Below are 18,675 nucleotides of genomic sequence, written 5' to 3'. Positions count from 1 at the left end.
CAGTGTCACCTCCATTAGTCCCTCCAGGGCCAGAGCCACCAACACCATCAGCTCCTGCCCCAGTGCCAGCTCCTGAGCTGGAGCCAGCTGCACCATTGGCTCCAGGGAGAATCCTCCCTCCACCTGGAGAGATAACAGCAGAGCCAGATCCAGTCCCAGAGCCCGCCTGCCCCTGGGACGTGACCACCAAGAAGCTGCTGAGGGAGGAGAAGCCTGACTTCTTGGAGTTCCCTCCCTGGCTGGTGGCAGAGCAGTTGACACTGATGGATGTGGTGAGCAGCGGGGCTCTCAGGGCAGGTGGGGCAGGCCTTCCCTGTGCCATCAGCTGCCCCAGACCTGCCATTTCCTGATCCAGAATCCCATGATCTCGGTCCAACCTCTTGCTTCCCCACATACCCTCATGTGACCTGAGCAGCCCTCTTAACTCTCGAGCCTTTGCTGTCCTCATGTGGACAGGAGAGATTGACACTGAGAGCAGCTGCCATGCAGAGTGGCTGTGCAGATGGATGAGGTGGAGCAGAGAGGAAGTTGGGCAGAGTCTGCGCTTTGGTGGGGGAGAGGAGCACACTGAAGTGCTGTCTTGTCCTTGGGTACTTCACTCATTTGCCCAGGAGGCCTCAACAGCCTCAACACTACTTAGGCATTTAATGTGTACATGACTACAAGGCAGACAAACAAAGCCCCTGGTTGTTGCTGCCTTGGGGGAATGTGCATCTGAAAGAGGAGTCAGACCCTAGGATGGTCAGAATGGGTGGAAGATGCCCCTAGAGATGGTCATGCAGGAGCCGAGTTCTGGTGTTTGGAGGAAGTGAGACTGGGCTGGGAGCAAATGTCACTATCCCGCGCCACAGTATCGGTTCCTGGGTCATCCCGTGCTGGGTGCCCTCAGGGAACACAGGCAACACCCAGGGACTCCCACAAGCCTCAGGCCACATTCTCAGCTTCCTGAGCTCCAGCTCTCACCACTGACCCAGCCTGGGACTGGGGGCTGTGGACACTGAGCTGGGCTGTGGCAGGGCTGGGTGACACTCCCTGTCCTCCCCAGGAGCTGTTCAAGACAGTGAGGCCCCATGAATTCCTGGACTCCATCTGGTCTCAGGGTGACAACAGGGACATTCAGCACCTGGCACCGACCATCCATGCCACCATGACCCACTTTAACAGAGTGGTCGAATGTATCATCACCACCTGCATTGGGGACCCGAGCATGACGGCCCAGGACAGGGCCAGGGTGGTGGAGCTCTGGATCCAGGTGGCCAAGGTAAGATGTGGGAGCCCTGGGAGCCCCTCTCTGGAGTTGGGGGAACTGCCCCTTCTCCTTTCTCAGCTCTCATGTTTGAAGTCTGTGGTCTGAGCCTTTGCACAAACCTTAGGCCCCTCCTGCCAGGCCTCGATGACCTGACTCCTGGTCCCAGTGGTAGGAAGCTCACCCCTTCCTGGGCTCCTTTCTTGGCTTGAGCTCAAATCCTCCTCCCTGGAAGTATTCCTCATCAGGTTCCAGCTGTGCCTTTTCCGGGTTCCCTGAGCCGCTGTCTCATCCAGGACAGGAGACGTCAATGAGGGGACAGAAGCCAGAAGAAGCAGGGCTCCAGCTCCCCCTCACAGCTCATTCTCTTCCCTTCCCCAGGAATGCCATGGACTGAGGAACCTTTCCTCTCTCCATGCAATCTTCTGGGCTCTGGAGGGCCCCTCCATTCAATGTTTAAAAGAGTCGTGGAGACAGGTGTCCAGGTGGGTAGGCCTCTCTCCATGCGAGCACCACCTGGGTGGACCAGACACCCCCCACAGGGCTGGCATTGCCCTTCAGTCAGTTGGGACCTCCTGGGAGACAGCAAACCCTGGGGTTAGGGTCTGACCTGGTTGGCAGGCTTCAAGTCTTTCTGAAAACTTAGGCCAGTGGTTCTGCTTCAGGAATCAGTTTCCCTAAGTGACAGATCATGGCTTGAACCAAATTGAAGATTTTCAAGTGTTTGCAGCAACAGTACTCTCTGTCCACGTGAAATTAAGACTGTTTAAAACACATCTGCTGAGAAAATAAGAGAATGGAGGCCCCAGGTGACAATAGGAGAGCCCCTCCCCAGTCCCAGACACCTCAGGGCTCAGAGGACACAGTGAAAATGCTCATCCAGGCTTTCTGGGTCTTCTGGGTTTTCAAATAAAAGGGATTTACCCTAAAACCACTCCACAGTGTTTCTTTCGTTTTTTCCCTCCTCAGGAAGAACTGTAAGATAGTTGAAAAGATCTTCCAAACATGCCACCGGGAGAGCAGGAAGCTTCTCAAGGAGGTGAGTGGAGGCTGGAAATCTGGAAGGACGGGAGGTGAGGTGGGGAGGGACCAGGCAGGATGTGCTTTGGTAAGTTTTTCACTTAAGGTTCCCCGAGAAATAACGGTCTGTCTTGTCCAGCTGGACAGGAAGCGGGGGTGTGAGCTGCAGGGGCAGGTGGGGACTGTTTGGGGCAGGAGGCCTTGGTCACGGGATACAGTGGTGTCGCCTGGACTGTTCCAAGAGGTGAGGAGCTGGCAGAATGAGCAGATGTCTGGCTTCCATGCGGACCCATCAGCTGGCCCTCATCATCCTCCAGGCTGGCGGGTGGATGGAATGGGTGGGGGTTCCTTTCTTCCTAAAGCAGCCCAGTCTGTCCTCAGGAAGCCAGGCCCCTGCTGCTCCTTCTGTCTTCACTGCACCTCACAGGGGAGGGCACTCTGCCTGTCCCAGGGATGGGCACTGTGAGGTCACACATGCCTTGTGAACATAGGGGCTGCACAGCCTTGGGCCAAATGGTGGATCTGAGACAGAACTGTGTGCTCTCTGGGACTGTGCACTCTAGCCCGATAGTGGTCACTGCTGACAAACCAGTGAGTCTCCCCCAGGGCGTTGTCGTCAAGGATACGCCCCAGATGGCAATGAGAATTATCAGGGAACCTACAGATTCTTAATGGACCTTCCTGACAGATTCTTAATGGCCTCCATCGAGGCCCTGGCAGGAGGGGCCTAAGGATTGTACAAAGGCTCAGACCACAGACTTCAAACATGAGAGCTGAGAAAGGAGAAGGGACATTAGAAGTTTCCAAGTGAAAAAGGATGCAAATGTCACCATTACACAGTGCCGTGGTCACCCCCTACACTGTCACTCAGATGTGGCACAATGGGGTCCCCTTCCTGAGTGAATGAAGGAGGAGTTCTGTGCAGGGACCATCCTGAGGGGATTCTAGGGAGCTGAGGCCTTTGGCATGGCCTCAGGTCCAGCCTGGTGTCAGAAAATCCCAGGGGGCTGGAAAACACAGAAGCCACTTGCATGGGACACCGAGAAACCTTGTGCCTCTCCATCCATGGCTCAGGTTGACTGAGGGCCTCAACACACCCCGAGAGTCCAGAGGACAGGACATTGGTCAGAGGTGTGTCTGGAGGAGGAGTGAAGGCCAGGGGCCAGGGCCTCTGGCTGCGAGGGGCAGCGGTCTCCTCTGTGGGCCCCTTAGCAATTCACTGCCCCTCTGTGGGCCTCGGTCTCCTCATCTGGGAAATGGAGGGAGATGATCTGTGGTGCAGGCCTCACAGGGGTGATGAGGTACAAGGGGGAGAGGAATGTGCAGCAGCTTTGTGCTCCTCCTCCTCGAGGGGGGAGGGGACAGCACTGGTGACAGTCAGATGACACTGAGTCCTCAGGGGACCCTGGGAGGCATGGGGAGTCCTTGTCACACTTTCCTGATGAGGAGAGAGGCTTAGGGGTCTGGGCAGGCCTAAGGGCACAGAGGAGGGAGTGTTGGAGCTGGGACTGATCTAGCATCAGGGCACCCTGGAATAGGAGCAGCCATAGACACCAGATGGCCAGGGTCCAAGATCAGGGCCCTGGGAGACACGGGGAAGGGAACATGGCCTCCCTGAGCCTGTCCTTGACCCTGCAGGAGGTGTCATCTGTGAGGGCCACCCATGAGATGGATCCGCAGGGAGCCCAGGAGAGGCAGCAGGTGAAGTGGCCTGAGGGGGAGGGACCAAGTGTCAGAGGAGGGGTCACTCTCCTCACGGCTGGAGGCCTCCCTAAGAGAGGGGTCCCTCCTCCTCCAGCCCAGCTCCAGGAGCCCAAGAGCCTGAAATGCCTGCCCTAGAAGTGACCAGGAGGAGGCCTGGAAGGGCTGGGCCCAGGATGGGTTAGGGAGGGGAGGGGCAGGGACCACATACCCTGGGATTTGCCAAAAGCCGCCCCTGGGAGGTGACTGGGGAAGTTGGGTGGTCCTGGAGGGGGCAACTGGGGGGAGGCCGCTGAGGGTCCTAGGCTGTTCTCTGTGGGAGTCTGTGGTGGGCAGGAGGCTGGGGTGAAGGGATTTGGGGGAGGGTCCATGGGGGCACCTGAGAGGTGGGACTCATCTCACCACTCCCACCCTGATTTCACAGGGTGTCGTCCCCTTCCTGGGCACGTTCCTCAATCACCTGAAGCTGCTGGACATTGGGATGGAGGATGATCTGGAAGTGAGTGAGCCTGGAGGTGGGGCCAGGGAGCAGGATCCTGAGGTTTGGGTGGCGAGAGCCCTGCACTGGGACCTGAGCTCTCAGTATCTGGCAAACCTCCTCTCATGAGAGCCCCATGGCCACCCCTGGGAGCTGGGGAGTCAGGCCCATCTTAGCAATGCGTGAATAGACGCTCCGCATAAGCCCCCCACCAGTCTACCTGGGCTGGTGAAGCTCACAGCTGCCTGCCTGCAGAGCTGCAGGAGGCTGTGTCTGAGATGGATTCAGCCTCCCCCTCGGGCCCTGCCCCTGGGGAAGTGCCATCAGCCCCTGCAAGTGAGGAAGCACTTCTGTGTTCCAGCTGTCCCTTCCTCCCTGAGGCCTCAGTCTCCCCGTCTGTCTTCAGAGAGGGTGTGCTACATAAGGTCTCTGGCCTCAGCTCCCCTGTCCCTCCTGCCCTGGAGCCCAGAGCCTGGCCCAGTGTCAAGTTCTCTTTGTGGAAGGTCTGCCCTCTGCTGGGCCCTGACATTCCTGCAGCCTGAGAAGGGGTGGGATGGGGGTTGGTTATGGGCTTAGGGGGCTGTTTCTGATGGACATTGGCTGTCTCCCTTCCAGGGAAATTGGGTCAACTTCCAGAAATGGTGTGACGTGAGCAGCTATGGGGAGGGTGGGGATGTGGAAATCAGAGACCTCCCCTGGCAAGACTTTCTCTGGCCTCATCCCTTGGGTCTTACATTTATTGGGAGAGTCAGATCCACAAAGCTGGGAATCCCGTCACGTTGGCGGGTGCGGGAGGGGCTGGCATCAAGGACACCTTCCTGGATGAGGAACTAATTCAAGCCAACTGTGAGGACAGGCAAGTCCTGAATGGAGTGGGAAGGAAGGAGGGTTCCCGAGTGAGCACAGACCCCAGACCAGATCCCCACTCCGCACAAGTTCCTGGCAGCGTTCCCCACCCAAGCCCTGTCTGCATCCTGTCCTTCCTCCCAGAAATTTAAAGTCATCCATAGGATCCAGCTGCTCCAGCAGGCTGCAAATTCATATGACCTGGAGCCCGATGAGCGATTTGGGGCCTGGTTCCAGGCCATGGAGCCCATCAGTGTCCATGAGAGGTGAGGGGGACAGGAGTTGGGTGAGGGCAGGCCAGACTCTCTCTGATGACCAGCTCCAGAGCCTGTGGCCTGGATCGCTGATCAGCCTCAGAACTCGTAGCGTGGTGACCCATGGGGCACCAGGACTCAGCTGCTGGCAGGCTCTGGGAGGGGCACCTGAGGTGTGGCTCCTGGTAGCTCACAGGCCACTCTGTCCTGTAGCTACTGGGTCTCCTGCCGGCTGGAGCCCGCACACCAGAAGGCGAGCAAAATGCGGCTCTTCAGGAGAAAGAGGAACCGGACATCCTCCAGTTTAGGGCCGAGTGAGTGTCAGGAGCAGCAGCGACTGAATCCAGGGGCTCAGTACAGCTTCGGGCTAAGCATGGGCCTGGATCCCAGCTCCAGTGCTGAGCAGGCCTGGGACAGGCCGCTCCCCTCTCCTCTCTGGGACTCGGTTGCCTCCTCTTAAATGGGTGATGCTAAATGATGCCTCCTGCATCAGGGACAAACAGGGTGCTGTTGATGGACTGAGCACTCGGCACAGGGTTTGGATAAGAGTGAAGGGGGGCAGGGAGGTGTGCCGTGAATCTCAGAGAGGCACCCCAAAATAGTCTGTTTCTTCTCTTCAGCCACCGTGCCCTTGGCGATGAGCCATAACCCTCTGGAGACCACAAGTTCAGCTCCTCCTGAGCAGCAGGGCCACTGGGACCCTCGGGGTGCACCGGGTCAGCTCTTCCCCCCCCATCCCAAGTAAAGGAGGACATCTGACGACTTTCCCTGGTTTCCACTAAAGCCCCAGATGGAGGGCACGACCCCCCTCCAAATCCCTGACATCTCCACCCCAGGGACTGTTTATCCATTGAGGAAGAGCATTAGTATTTGTTTAAGAGTAAATATCAGATTTGAATGTTGCAGTAAGTTTTGTTTCTGTCACAGCCTGGGTGTTGTGGTGTGGTTCTTTCACTTCTCATGCTCATGTAAATGAGACACAGAATCTCACATTCTGCCTTGAGTTAAGAACTCATGTATGGTCAGAGCTTATGGTATGTGGGAGAAGGGAGGACGGCCAGTCCCCTCCCTGGCTACTGAATGACACTCTCAAGTCCCCCTTCCTCACAGGACAGGTGCATTTCAGTGTGGTTCACCTGGGCCAGGAGCAGAGACAGCCCCTCAGATCTCCCTGGATGTAGAGGTTGGAGGGACTTTCCCAGGCAGAGCAACAACCACTGAAATGTGGGTGTCTTTCAAATACCACTTGCCAGGACCATGTCCATCCCCAGGACAGCGGCTGTCTTTCTACAGCTTTCCAGGAAGAAGGAATGTTTTCTGCTTCTCCCATTGAGGTTTCTTTTGATCAAATATTGGAAGTTACCGTTTTCTAATCAGTCTCTGGATTTGCATCAACACTAAATGAGGAAAAAATGTAAAAAGATAAAAGTTTGCATGTGGAAAGGACAAGGTCAGAGGAAGACCATGTGCTGATGGAATAAGGGCCGACAGGATATCCCCATCAGGACACCTCTAGGGCTCCCTGTTCACCCTTCGCCTAGACTGGAATCCTCCTGGGATCCTGGCCCATGCCATGGAAGTCCTTTTCCCACTTGTTTCATATCCAGAGGAAAAGATTCATGATGCAGCTTTTAAACCTACAACAGGACTTTCTTCCATAAACCTCACCACTCCCCGTGAACTAGGATTTCCAGCATCCCCGCACTTCCTTATATGATTCTTTTTGGGCAGAAATTCCCTAGAAGGCCCCCAGCCTCTCTGTCAGGTACATCGTGGCCATTCCTCCCTGGCTGGGCCTGATGGATCAGGGGTGAGCTCTGGTTTGCCAAGATAACAGACCTTAATCCTGGCCACTGAATGACCCACACTGTCCATTGCTGCCTAGGGTGACATCTGGGACCCTGGTGTTCTGACGTCCATGGTCTCAGACAATCACTAGTTTACACACTCAGTCGTGTTGTTACTGACTTGTCCCAAAGGGGCAGCTGGGCCTGAGCGCATAGAGCACGTAGCCCCTGGGATGACTGTGTTCTTTTCCCCAGTCTGTGCTGTGGTTATGTGGATGTGTGTTACAGGGCTGTGAATCTCGCCTGTTGGGTGTTTTTAAAGATGAGGCACGAGAGCGGCAGGTATAGGAGTGGGTCCAGCAGGGGAATGCAACCCATCTTAGACAACACAGACACAACAGACACAAACTTACCAATTAAAATACTGAAACGCTTCCCACATGGGTGGTAAACAGACACTACTCTGAGCTCACCCCCAGAACCCACCCTACGACTAGGAGCTAAAGGGTTACCACCCGGCATTTTGAACATCATGCCCTGGAAACACCCTGTAAGACAAGGGCCATTGTCTTGAATTCCTTGGTACTTCTTCCCTCTCCTTTCTGAAGGCTGCAAGTGTCACCCAGGGAGGCCTTTTCAGTTCAGCCAGATGCAGAGTAGAAATCCTGGTTCCCACAGCCCAGGCCCTTCCTGCCAGGGCACTGCCATCCAGGAAAGAAAGAATTCACACCTCGGTGTAGACATGTAAAGACACACAGGCATATCCCACCCAAACATCAAGATGCATGAACTAGTAAGAGAGTAAAAGGCGCTTCAGAAACACATCAACCAATTGCAAAAAAAGGGTTTTTTAAAGATCCTGACTCAAATAAAATGCAAAACCAGGAAATCACCTTGAGAAAACTGGGGGACTTTGGATACTGACCAGATAGTTGATTATAGGAATGACACTTTTATTTTTGTGTGTGATAACATTAGTGTGTTTGTGTTCAAAAAATCCCTCATCTGTAAGAGAAACTGAAAATATTTACAGCTGAAATGATGTGCTCTCAGCCATCTCAGCTGGTTACCTCTAGCGGGGTGGGTGTGAGGATAAACAAAGCCAGATGGTATACGAGTTGACAATTTTTGAAGCAAGTGACAGGTTCACAGAGGTTGATTTTTCTCTACTCTGAGATTTAGAGATTTTTGAAAACTTTCAGAACACAATTTTGATACAAATAGTATACTCGGTGTTCACGTTACAATGTTACAAATTAAAACATTGATTGAAAATATAAAGGAATGATTCTCCTTCCTGACCTAAGGAAGCTCTCTCTCAGTCTCGTTCTGTGAATGACCTGATGATGCCACCAACTGTTCACTTACCACATGTTTGTGGAGTAATTCCTATGTGCTCTGTGCTGTGTGCAAGGCGAACACATTTCCACGACTCTGGATCTCGTGTGGGAAGGAAGGCAATGAGTCTGCTGCCAAGGTTCTCTACGGGGAAAATAATGCCCCCAGGGGGTGTGCTCATTTTTAAGATTCCAAAATCAAAGCTACACAGGTTTGCCAGGTAACAAACAAGAGATACTTAATTCATGATACAGAAATGACCTATGTCTGAATTAACATGTGACAAAGAAGAGAAAGATTGATGGATTTTATGTTAAAATTAGATGCAAAATCATAGTTCTGGCCCCTGGCCTAGTGGTTAAGTTTGGCAAGCTCTGCTTTGGCAGCCCACGTTCTGTTCACAGGTGTGGACCTACAACACTGAGCAGCTATGCTGTGGCGGTGACCCACATACTAAGTAGAGGAAGATTGGCAACAAATGTTAGCTCAGGGTGAATCTCCCTCAGCTAAAAAAAAATAAAATTACATGCAAAATGAGAATAATTTATGGAATCAGATTTAATATATATTAAAAGATAAATCTCATTCAAGTAGGTATCATCTCTTCATTGAGTTAACACTTAATGAAAAAACAGATATAAGTTCAAAACACTAATTCCTCAGCATCAATTATCCTATCAATTTTAATATAAAAAGGAAGAAAAATCATGGTAAATAAAAATTGATGTTATCATGAAAGGTTAAGATCACGACGGACATTACAAAGAGATGCTGTGAAAGTCAAGCCTGTCTCATGGGGAATTTCTCAACCACATCACTCTCTTTTTCTTCAGCACCGTTGTTGCTTTCCTCACTGTGTTTTCAGGATGCCTTTCTTGGCTCCTTGCTCTCTCTGCCTCCTGGGCAATCTCGTCTGTCCTCGAGGCCACAGTCACTCCCTCCCATGCTTTTCTTCACTTTCTGTGTCTGTCTCCTGATATCTCCAAAAGATGCTCGTTGCCTGCAGAGGGGCTATGAGAGACCCACACCCAAACCAGGACTCATCTCTGCCCAATATGGACACTGGCCAGGGGTGGGCTCAGGGCTGGTGTGCAGACCCCTCAGCTCCAGCCACAGCCCAGGGATTCACCTGGACCCCCCAGTGCAACTGTTTTTAAGGTATTTGTGAATCCAAAGGACTTAAGAGTTCTCCTTCACTGCTGCAGGCCTGGAGTCCCTGCAGACCCCTGTATCCACAGACTTGCTGGGGATTCTCCAAGGTCTCCTCCCATTGACTGCACATGACCTCACTGCCAGGATGGGAAGTGATTCTAGTAACTGACATCTGGAATATACAGCTGCTCAGCCTTCAGACTGTATAGAACTTCAGTTTTCTACTTGGTTTTAGTTTCATGGTCTCATTGTTTCTACTATGAAGTTAGGACATATTTTTTGAGCTTTCTCTTTAAAAACAGAATAAAATGCAAAATTGGAACAAAGAGGAGCATGAAGACTACCATCCATGGAGAATGTTCGCAGCTCATTTGGATATTGCACCCTCTTTCTCTCCCTGGAGAAACGTGTCTCAAATCATACTGTCCATTACAATCATTGCAGAGTTTTTATAACTCAGATTGCTGGAACTCAACCCAAGTAGGTCTGGGGAGGCAACGGAGAATTTTCATTTCTAAGACGTTCCCAGCTGATGTTGATGCTGCTGATATAGGCATCACACGTTGAGAACGGGATTCTGGGACACTATCAAGCTGATGTGTCACTATCAGTGCAAATCCAGACCAATTTGCCTCCTCCATCTTGCTTAAGGGTGTTATTCTCTTCCCTTCTCTATCATTGTCAACTATACACATGCTGGTACCCTGTAACTTACGTTATTGGGACACAGAGATCCAAGGACTCCATAACTCCTTTGAGTGTCCCATCTCTAATGAAATCACGCACTCTTCCACCCTTAGATACTCACTTCCACACCCAGAGCCTGTTTTCAACCAAAATTCTCCTGCTTGCAAATCAGTAACTCAGAAACACCACATTCCCACCACACATTTCCACATTTCTAGTTTTTACACAAAGAACTCTACTGTATATAACCATTCTTTAAGAAAATAGATTACTCCAGTTCGAGTATCTTAACAAGGCTCTCTTCCTTCTCTCTTCCTACTCCTCCCTATTAATCTTGGATTCTGTGGTCCATCATTTCAATAACCCACTGACAATGCTCCCTAATTCTTTACTCTCATCATATCTGCCCTGCAAGCCTCTGACTTTGGATGATTCCAAATACCTGCCATGCCATGTTGACACCTGCACTGAGGATCACCACTGAAGAGAGAGCACACGAGGAGCCTGGGGGTCCCAACAGAGAATCAACAGCAACCAATGGGCCTCCATGCATTCTCTAACGCTTCCTGAATGCTCTGTTAATTTCTTTCCATTTCCTGAGTTCCATACAACTATTTTCTCTTGACCTACTTCATATCTCACAGACAAATTGTTAACCACCACACAAGAACTATTTCACACTCTAGTCATCAGATCTAGAAATTTTCCGTATAAGCAATTCATTTATCACAGCATTTCTGTTGTTTTATACAGATATATTTCTTTCTTAGCTAAAACCATTCTGATTTTCATCTTATCTTTCCATTTCAATGACCTTATGCTTTCAATATTCGCAGTACTTTCAATCACCTCCCTACTGGGATCATGCCTCATGTTTCAAATATGCACAAATCTCTACCATCTACAAACCAATCCCTCATCCATTGTTCCTAATGCCCCTCACCCTCGATGTCCTCCCTCTCCTCCTCCTGCCAGGGACTCATTGTGAAAAGTTCACTTACATCCCAATGCCTCTGTTTCCACACTGGCAACTGATCCCATGTCCCCATTCTGTGGATGCTTCTCTTGCTAAGCTCACAGGTCAGGGGTCTTACTATTCCAATGTGGCCTTTTCATTATTTGTCTGACATGTCCTGCAGTAGCATGTGACTTTGTGGCCTTCAAGTTCCTTTAGAAAGCTCATTTGTCCTTGGGATCCACCAGTGCTACACTGTCCTTCTCCTGCTGCAAACTTCCTGAGTCACTTCTTGGCTTCTCTTTATAACCAACCCACAATGCCTGATGCTTCCCAGAAGTCAGCCCTGCTCTGACATCTGCTGTCCACCTGCACCCTCCTACTAGGCAATCATATCCATTTCCCTGGCTTCAAATACCACTAATGAGCTAAAAATGTTCAAAGAATCAGCACAGATCTGACTCTGCCCCCCAGACCCAAATATCTACCTGCCCACTCAGCCCATCAGTGATGACTCGACTCACAGTGTCCAGGTTCCAAATTGAAAAAAACACATTCCCAAATAATTCACTTCTCTCTCAGTGTTCCCAAATTCACTTGTTTGTGCTAATATCCTGTCTGTCCCTGAGTGTCATTCTGGACGCTCTGCCACCCCACATTCATATCAATGACCCATCCATCCACCCTCCTGAATCCTCCTACAGATTCTTCACTTTTGGATTATTTCTAATCACCTTTCAGAAATGACACAAAATACCATTCCCACACAGTGAACTCTCCTGCTCTAGCAACCTAAATTACAAAACTCCATTTTTCCTCTTTGTTGATATTTTTTTCCACTTTACTTATATGTGCATCATCTCTTTCTTTCAATATTCAGTTCTCACTAAATGGGATACTCCATATAGACATGACTAATGTAGATTTTCTAGATGTTTCCCTCAACAGTGTTCTCATATGGCTTTTCACACAAAAAGAGTTCATATATTATATCCATCTATCTATCTACCTACCTACCTACCTATCTAATTCAAATACTAAAAGTTCACTTCCTGAAATATTTTAAACCCATCCACTTAACTACATTTATGCAAAGATATCAAGTTTTTTTGGTATACTGCAATAAATTGGCAATTACAGCTTAAGATTTCCAAATCCTCTCTCCCTGTAATCAGCCAACGAGATTCTAGTTACAGTGATCTGTTTAAAATGTAAAACTGATCAGTTCACCTTACCTTTTAAATCCTCAATTTCTGTCTTCAGCAGATATTTTTCCTGTTGTCCTATCATAATTATTAATACTACCCTTTTCATTCCTCAATATGTTCCAGTTTGGAGAGAAAACTATTTGGTCATTCTATTTATAGAGCACCTACCACATGCAAAACTCTGGTGTAAAACCTGTGATCTACAAAAAAGCTAAACAGACTCACCGCCCCTGTTTGACCTAGTCTTAACGTGAGGAAAGACATAATAAACTGCAAAGAATTTATAACATGCCATGTGGAAATAACCATTGTGATGAACAATAGGGCAGAGAGAGAGAGTTTGAGCTTGAGTACATTTTCAAGGCTAGCTGTGTTTGTGTGTGTGTGTGTGTGTGCGCGCGTGCATGTGCTGATGCATGCTGCCAGGATAGGATGAGTTGCTTTCTCCTGTGGGGTGGGGGAGCCTCCTTTGCTTTGGGAAAGTTCCTCTCCGTGCACCTACTATGGACTTTGTCATCCACATGTATTAGTCACGGTTGTCTAGAGAAATAGAAATAGAATATATATAAACATAGAGATGTGGAGATGTATTACAGGAATTGGTTCACGAGGTTATGGAGGCAGAGAAGTCCCACAATCTGGCATCTGCAAGCTGGAGAACCAGAAAAGCTGGTGGTATAACTCAGCTGAAGTCTGAAGGCCTGAGAACCAGCACCTCTAATGTCCAAGGGCAGGAAACAATGGGCGTCCCAGGTCAGGAGGAGAGAGTGGACTCACCCTTTCTTTTCCTTTGTGTTTAAACTAATTCTTGCTCATGTAACAGTATTTTTGATGTTTCATATAGGAATCTAGCTTCCTTTCACATTCCTCAACTTATTTACCAGTTGTAAACTTTATAAGTTATGTCCCACTCAAATAATAGATTTTCTCTTCTTCTCTAATATTACTTACCTCTTACTTTTTGATTCTCATTTTTTCATGACTGTGCTCTCCAGTGCCACACTGAATCACAATAATGTTTGCCAGGAGCATTTTCCTCTTCTTAAGTGTAGCGTAAACACCAGATAAATTCCTTGTCAGGGCAGAGCAGGCATCTAAGAGAGAGAAAGTAAAAACGTGCAGGGGAATCACTTCTACCTGGAAATCAACAGACTTGCTTCTCTTGGCTGTTTGGAGCTGGAGATGCTATGACAATGTAGCCAGCTGAGAATCAGAGCATCTCTCTCTAGTCCCAGGAATTAGTCCTGGTCAAATCTCTCAACTTCTTTAGACCTCGTTTTCTTCACCTGTAACATGAAGAGTTGGATGAGTCTTTTTGAGGTCTGAAATCCAGTGATTCCAAGATATCCTTCACCCAGATACACTTAACAAAGATCAGAGAGAATTTTTAGTTGTCTTCTTCTGCATCAACATTATTATCCATATCACCACTTAAAGACATATCAAATGTCTACTTTTGCATGACACTGATAAAACAGGTTCCATACCAAATCGCTGTTCATTGGGATAACAAATCTATAGTTAATTGTTTAGAGGTAAGTATAGAGATGGGCCCTGCTGGAACCAGCAATCAATGCTTTAAAGCAATGTCTTGCTTTTTTTTACAGCAAGGCTGTGGAAACATTCCCCAATACACCAGAATTCTTCCGTACTTTGAAAGTATGAAATAAATGGGAGCCTTGAATCCATGGTTACGAGTTAATAAAGATATGATTTTTAAAATTTTACTAATGATGCCATTTGCCTAGTATGGGGCTGTTCTCTGGTGAGTCAAGAGCAGATGTATTCAAGGCCACTTTCATTCCTTTAATAAATATTTACTCAGCGCCTACCACTTGCTGCAAGATATCAGTGATCTACCCTAAGAGCATTTATATTCTAGTAGGGTGACACAGACCATAAACAAAAAGAGAATCCTGAGGTGATCAATAAAGTTATATATATGTCAAACATTTTTCATTCTGGACTATTTTTCACTCTTTCCCTTCTTTTACTCTTTCCCAGAACTCTAAGTATGGACTTGAAAACCCAGAAAGCATGGGTCCCATGTTTCTTCTCGCAACACCCCTGTTTCAAAGACATAGTGTTGATAATCTGAGAGTATGTCTCCTTAAGACTAAGTTCCTATGAATCTGCATTATTTCATCACTTTCTTGAGAGGACGGATGATATTACGAAAGGAAAACAAAATATCATATGGGATTTATACTCGAAATGATGTTTCCACTCTAATTGTGTTATTTAATGTGGTGTGATTTGGGGCAAGTCAGTTACTCCTTCACAGACAGTGGTAATAATACCCTGAAAAGCATTCTATAGAGATTAAATGAAACAAAGTATGAGAAACTGCTTTGTAAATTGCAAAGCCATCTATTTCAGCTTATTTTTTCTAATAATATTTTCATTTATCCAATCCTTTTGGACTCTACACAACCTGCCTAGACTGAGTTTTATCATTTATTCAACCATAATAATGGGTCAAAATGGGTGAATATTAGAAATTTCATATGGTTCAACTTAATTAATAGGCCATCACAATATTTAATTTGGTTATAATTACAGTGAAATTTTTCATGTTGCCTTACCATGTGCCAGGCACATTCTAGGCATCTGACATGTATTCACTCATTTAATCCTCACAACAATGCTATGGAGACAATACTATTAACCCCTATTGTATGGATGAGGAATATTAGAGGTTATATAATTGTCCAACGTCACACAGCTGGTACCCAGGCAGCCTACCTCCAAAGTCTCTTTTAGGGATCCATTAGAGGTCGTGGCGCTTACATTGTAAAAGGATCACCCTGGTTTCTGGTTGGCGAATGGACCAGAGGGGACTAAGCAAGAAAGCACATGACTACTGAAATGATCCGGGCAAGCAATTCTGAATACAGGATTTCTTTCCTTTTTAAGGCTGAATAATATTCCATTGTACAGATGCCCCAGATTTTCTTCATCATTTCACCCACAGATGCACAATTAGGTAGTTTGCATCTCTTGGCTATTGTGAATAATATTGCAGTGCATTTTGTCAAACGTTTTCCTGGCACTTAGTGAGTTTGAAAAAATTCTCCTTCTACACATTAGTTACTGTAATGAACTACTTTCTAAATGTCTAAAGTTTAAATATTTGTCATTCTACAGAAATACCTTGCCTAATCATGATTTGTGTTGTTATCAGTTCATGAATGATCTTAGATTTTTGTACAAAAAGTTGTTATAATGGCTTTTTTTGCATGTATTCAGGAACCTTGCATAATATGGGTATTCCCTGATACTTGATTTTTAGTAGAGTTTTCTAGTAAGCCTTTAGGATAGGAAGTATCTTCCTAGATGTGAGGCAGAGAGCAGAAAAATAATAAAGTGATTGTCATATTTAATTACATCAAAAGAAAACTGTCGTTTTGCTAAATTGTTTTTACACACCCTTTGCTTATTTGTAAGAATGGCATATATCGTTTTATTAATGAAAAGAAAATTCAATAAACAATTTTAACATAAAACAACATCTATTGAGAAATTATATGAAAATTTTAGCAATATGCTGTCATCAGTTTCCTCATCTGCAAAATGGAGATAGATAATACCATCTTCCTATGGGTTGCTGTGAAAATACTTAAGAGTAATGTATGTCAAATGCCTATCACCATGTCAGTTGGAAAGTGATGCCCCACTCATTTTTCTACCGGGATGATGAGAGCTTTTTTTATGCTTGAAGTTGGTAGTTTTCAAAATATGTTCTACTGTTGTAAAGTGATTCCTTTTTACAAATTATTTGTAGAGTTAGATGATCACTTTGGAATACAAATTCAGGCTTCCGTGTGTGTGTGTGTGTGTGTGTGTGTGTGTGTGTGTGTCTATACGCACATCTCTCAAATAATACTTCAAGCCTTATAATGAAATCTACCTTCCCCACTCTTGACTCTGGTTCCAAAAACAACTTTAATTTTCTGGTTGAAAATCTATATTTCTATATTAGCTACTCATACACTTTTTCATTTTTCATCTTTTGACTATTTATAGTTTCTTTCTTCTCTGAAACAATCAGCATGAAGAGTTCTTACATACATTAAAAACATAATTCCCCTTGCCCAATATAACTATTTAATGAATTAGGATAAATCAAAATTCAATGTCTACTGTTTTATGACATAAGTGTTTACCATTTTATAGCATACGAATCTTATCCAGAGATGTGCTACATCAGATATTATGAACACATTTTCTTTCTCACTTTGTCCTTTGACCTTTTAAATGGTAAAATTCTCTTATTTCTTTGTTGTCTTCCTATGGATTCATCACTGGTTCATCTCCTTCCACCAGAAATTTAAATCTCTTTTCAGTAACTTCTGACGCATGAGACAATTCATGGGCTTCAGGTTTTGCTTGGGGACATCCCTCTTGGGCTTGAACATATACACAGGCCCACATATACACAGTATGTCTGGAAGGATAGAGGAGAAAAGGATGTTTATCTCTGTGCAAAAGGACTGGGAGACAGTGGTAGAGTGAGAATATTTTACTGACTTTGCACCACTATTTGAAGTTTTCCTATACGTGTATCTACGACGTAGTGGCCTCCCTCCCCCCAGATTTTTAAAATTAAAATAGCGTTATATCCTTATGTACTGGCTTGGGACAGCAAGTTGTAGAGAAATGTGAATATATGATCCAATTTTTTAACGAAATTAAGAACAGCAAACACGCACAAAAAATTTGTAATTCTAAATATGGGCACATCATTCTATGAGGTTGTATAAACTTGAGGAAAGGAATGAAGAACAGCTGTTCAACATCCAGCTACCTGTACAGTCTAGGGGTGCACGGAAAGCATCGCCTCCAGCCCCGCCCCTGGAGCTGATTTCCTCCCACTGTGAAGTCGGCCAGACTTATTCCAGCCCCACCCCCGCCTCTTCCCGCCCCTGGAACTGGTCTCCGCACACAACGCTCGGGCCTGGCTCCGCCCACAGCCTGGTCCCGCCCTTGCCCCGCCCGGGCCCTTGTCCCCACCCACAGCCCCGCCTCTAGAGCTGGTTTCCACCCACAGCCCCGCCCCTAGACCTGGTCCCTGTCCCTGGTGCTGACCCAGCCCGAGGCGCGGCCTCACATTAACTCTAGAAACTAGACACCTCCCCCGAGGCTGGGGTGCGCGGCCCCGCCCTGCCCCGCCCCCCACGCCGCCTCAACCCGGAGCCCCCAAACGTCCGTCCTCCCAGAACGCCCGCCCGAGACCGGAAGCGGAAGCGCGGGCGGCGCCCTGGATGGAGCGGGAGGTCTGCGCGGTGTGTCCAGTCTTCTCGGCGCGGACGGGATTCCCGTGGACCTTCGCCGAAGGGGCGAGGCGCGGTGAGCAGCGGGCGGTCCCGGCTCCGGTCGCGGTCCAGGGAGGGGCCTGGGCCGCGGGCAGCCCCGTCACGGCCCGGCGTCCCTCCGTCCCCCCAGAGTCCCGTTTCCCCCGGGCTGTTCGCTCAGGGCGCCCGAGGCTGCTGTTCCTCCCGGCTCCGGGCGCCGCCGGCCCCTCCTCAGAGTCCCCGTCACCGTCCTCCGTGTGATTTTGTCCCCAGGGGGCTTATCCGCGTCTGGAGGCGGTGTTTGGGTTGTTACTAATGGGGGCGCTCCTGGCATCTAGAGGGGGAGGCAGGGAAGCTGCTCAGCGTCCTCCAGGGCCCAGGACGGCCCGACAGAGAATCATCCGGCCCCAAATGTCAGTGGTGCCGAGGTTGGGAAAGCTGCTCCAGGGCCTGAAAATCTCCCGGGCCCTGAATGAAGTGTGAAAATTGTTTACAAGTCAGCGAGTCACTTACAGGGTCCCTAAAGGACAAGCTTGTTTAAAGGGTCCAGAGTCACCAAAAAGTCTCTGTCCAGCCAAGTGAGTTGAGCGACACAAGTGCACACAGCACGAAGCTACTTCCTCCCATCTTGGGGAGCAGGTGACTGGATAGGAATCGGGAAAATCCAGTCTCAGCCAACAGTTACAGTTAAATCAGTAAATACAAAAAA

The 18,675-nt window shown here is 48.0% G+C and overlaps 1 pseudogene; it reads right to left on the bottom strand.

Annotated features, from left to right (window-relative positions):
- Positions 1 to 18,675, bottom strand: part of LOC131402237 (adhesion G protein-coupled receptor E1-like) — a 637,417-nt pseudogene that overhangs the window by 547,017 nt on the left and 71,725 nt on the right.

This window comes from Diceros bicornis (assembly GCF_020826845.1).
Source record: "Diceros bicornis minor isolate mBicDic1 chromosome 35 unlocalized genomic scaffold, mDicBic1.mat.cur SUPER_35_unloc_1, whole genome shotgun sequence".
In the NCBI taxonomy this organism is placed as follows: Eukaryota; Metazoa; Chordata; class Mammalia; order Perissodactyla; family Rhinocerotidae; genus Diceros; species Diceros bicornis.
This window is presented reverse-complemented; position numbering and strand designations above follow the sequence as displayed.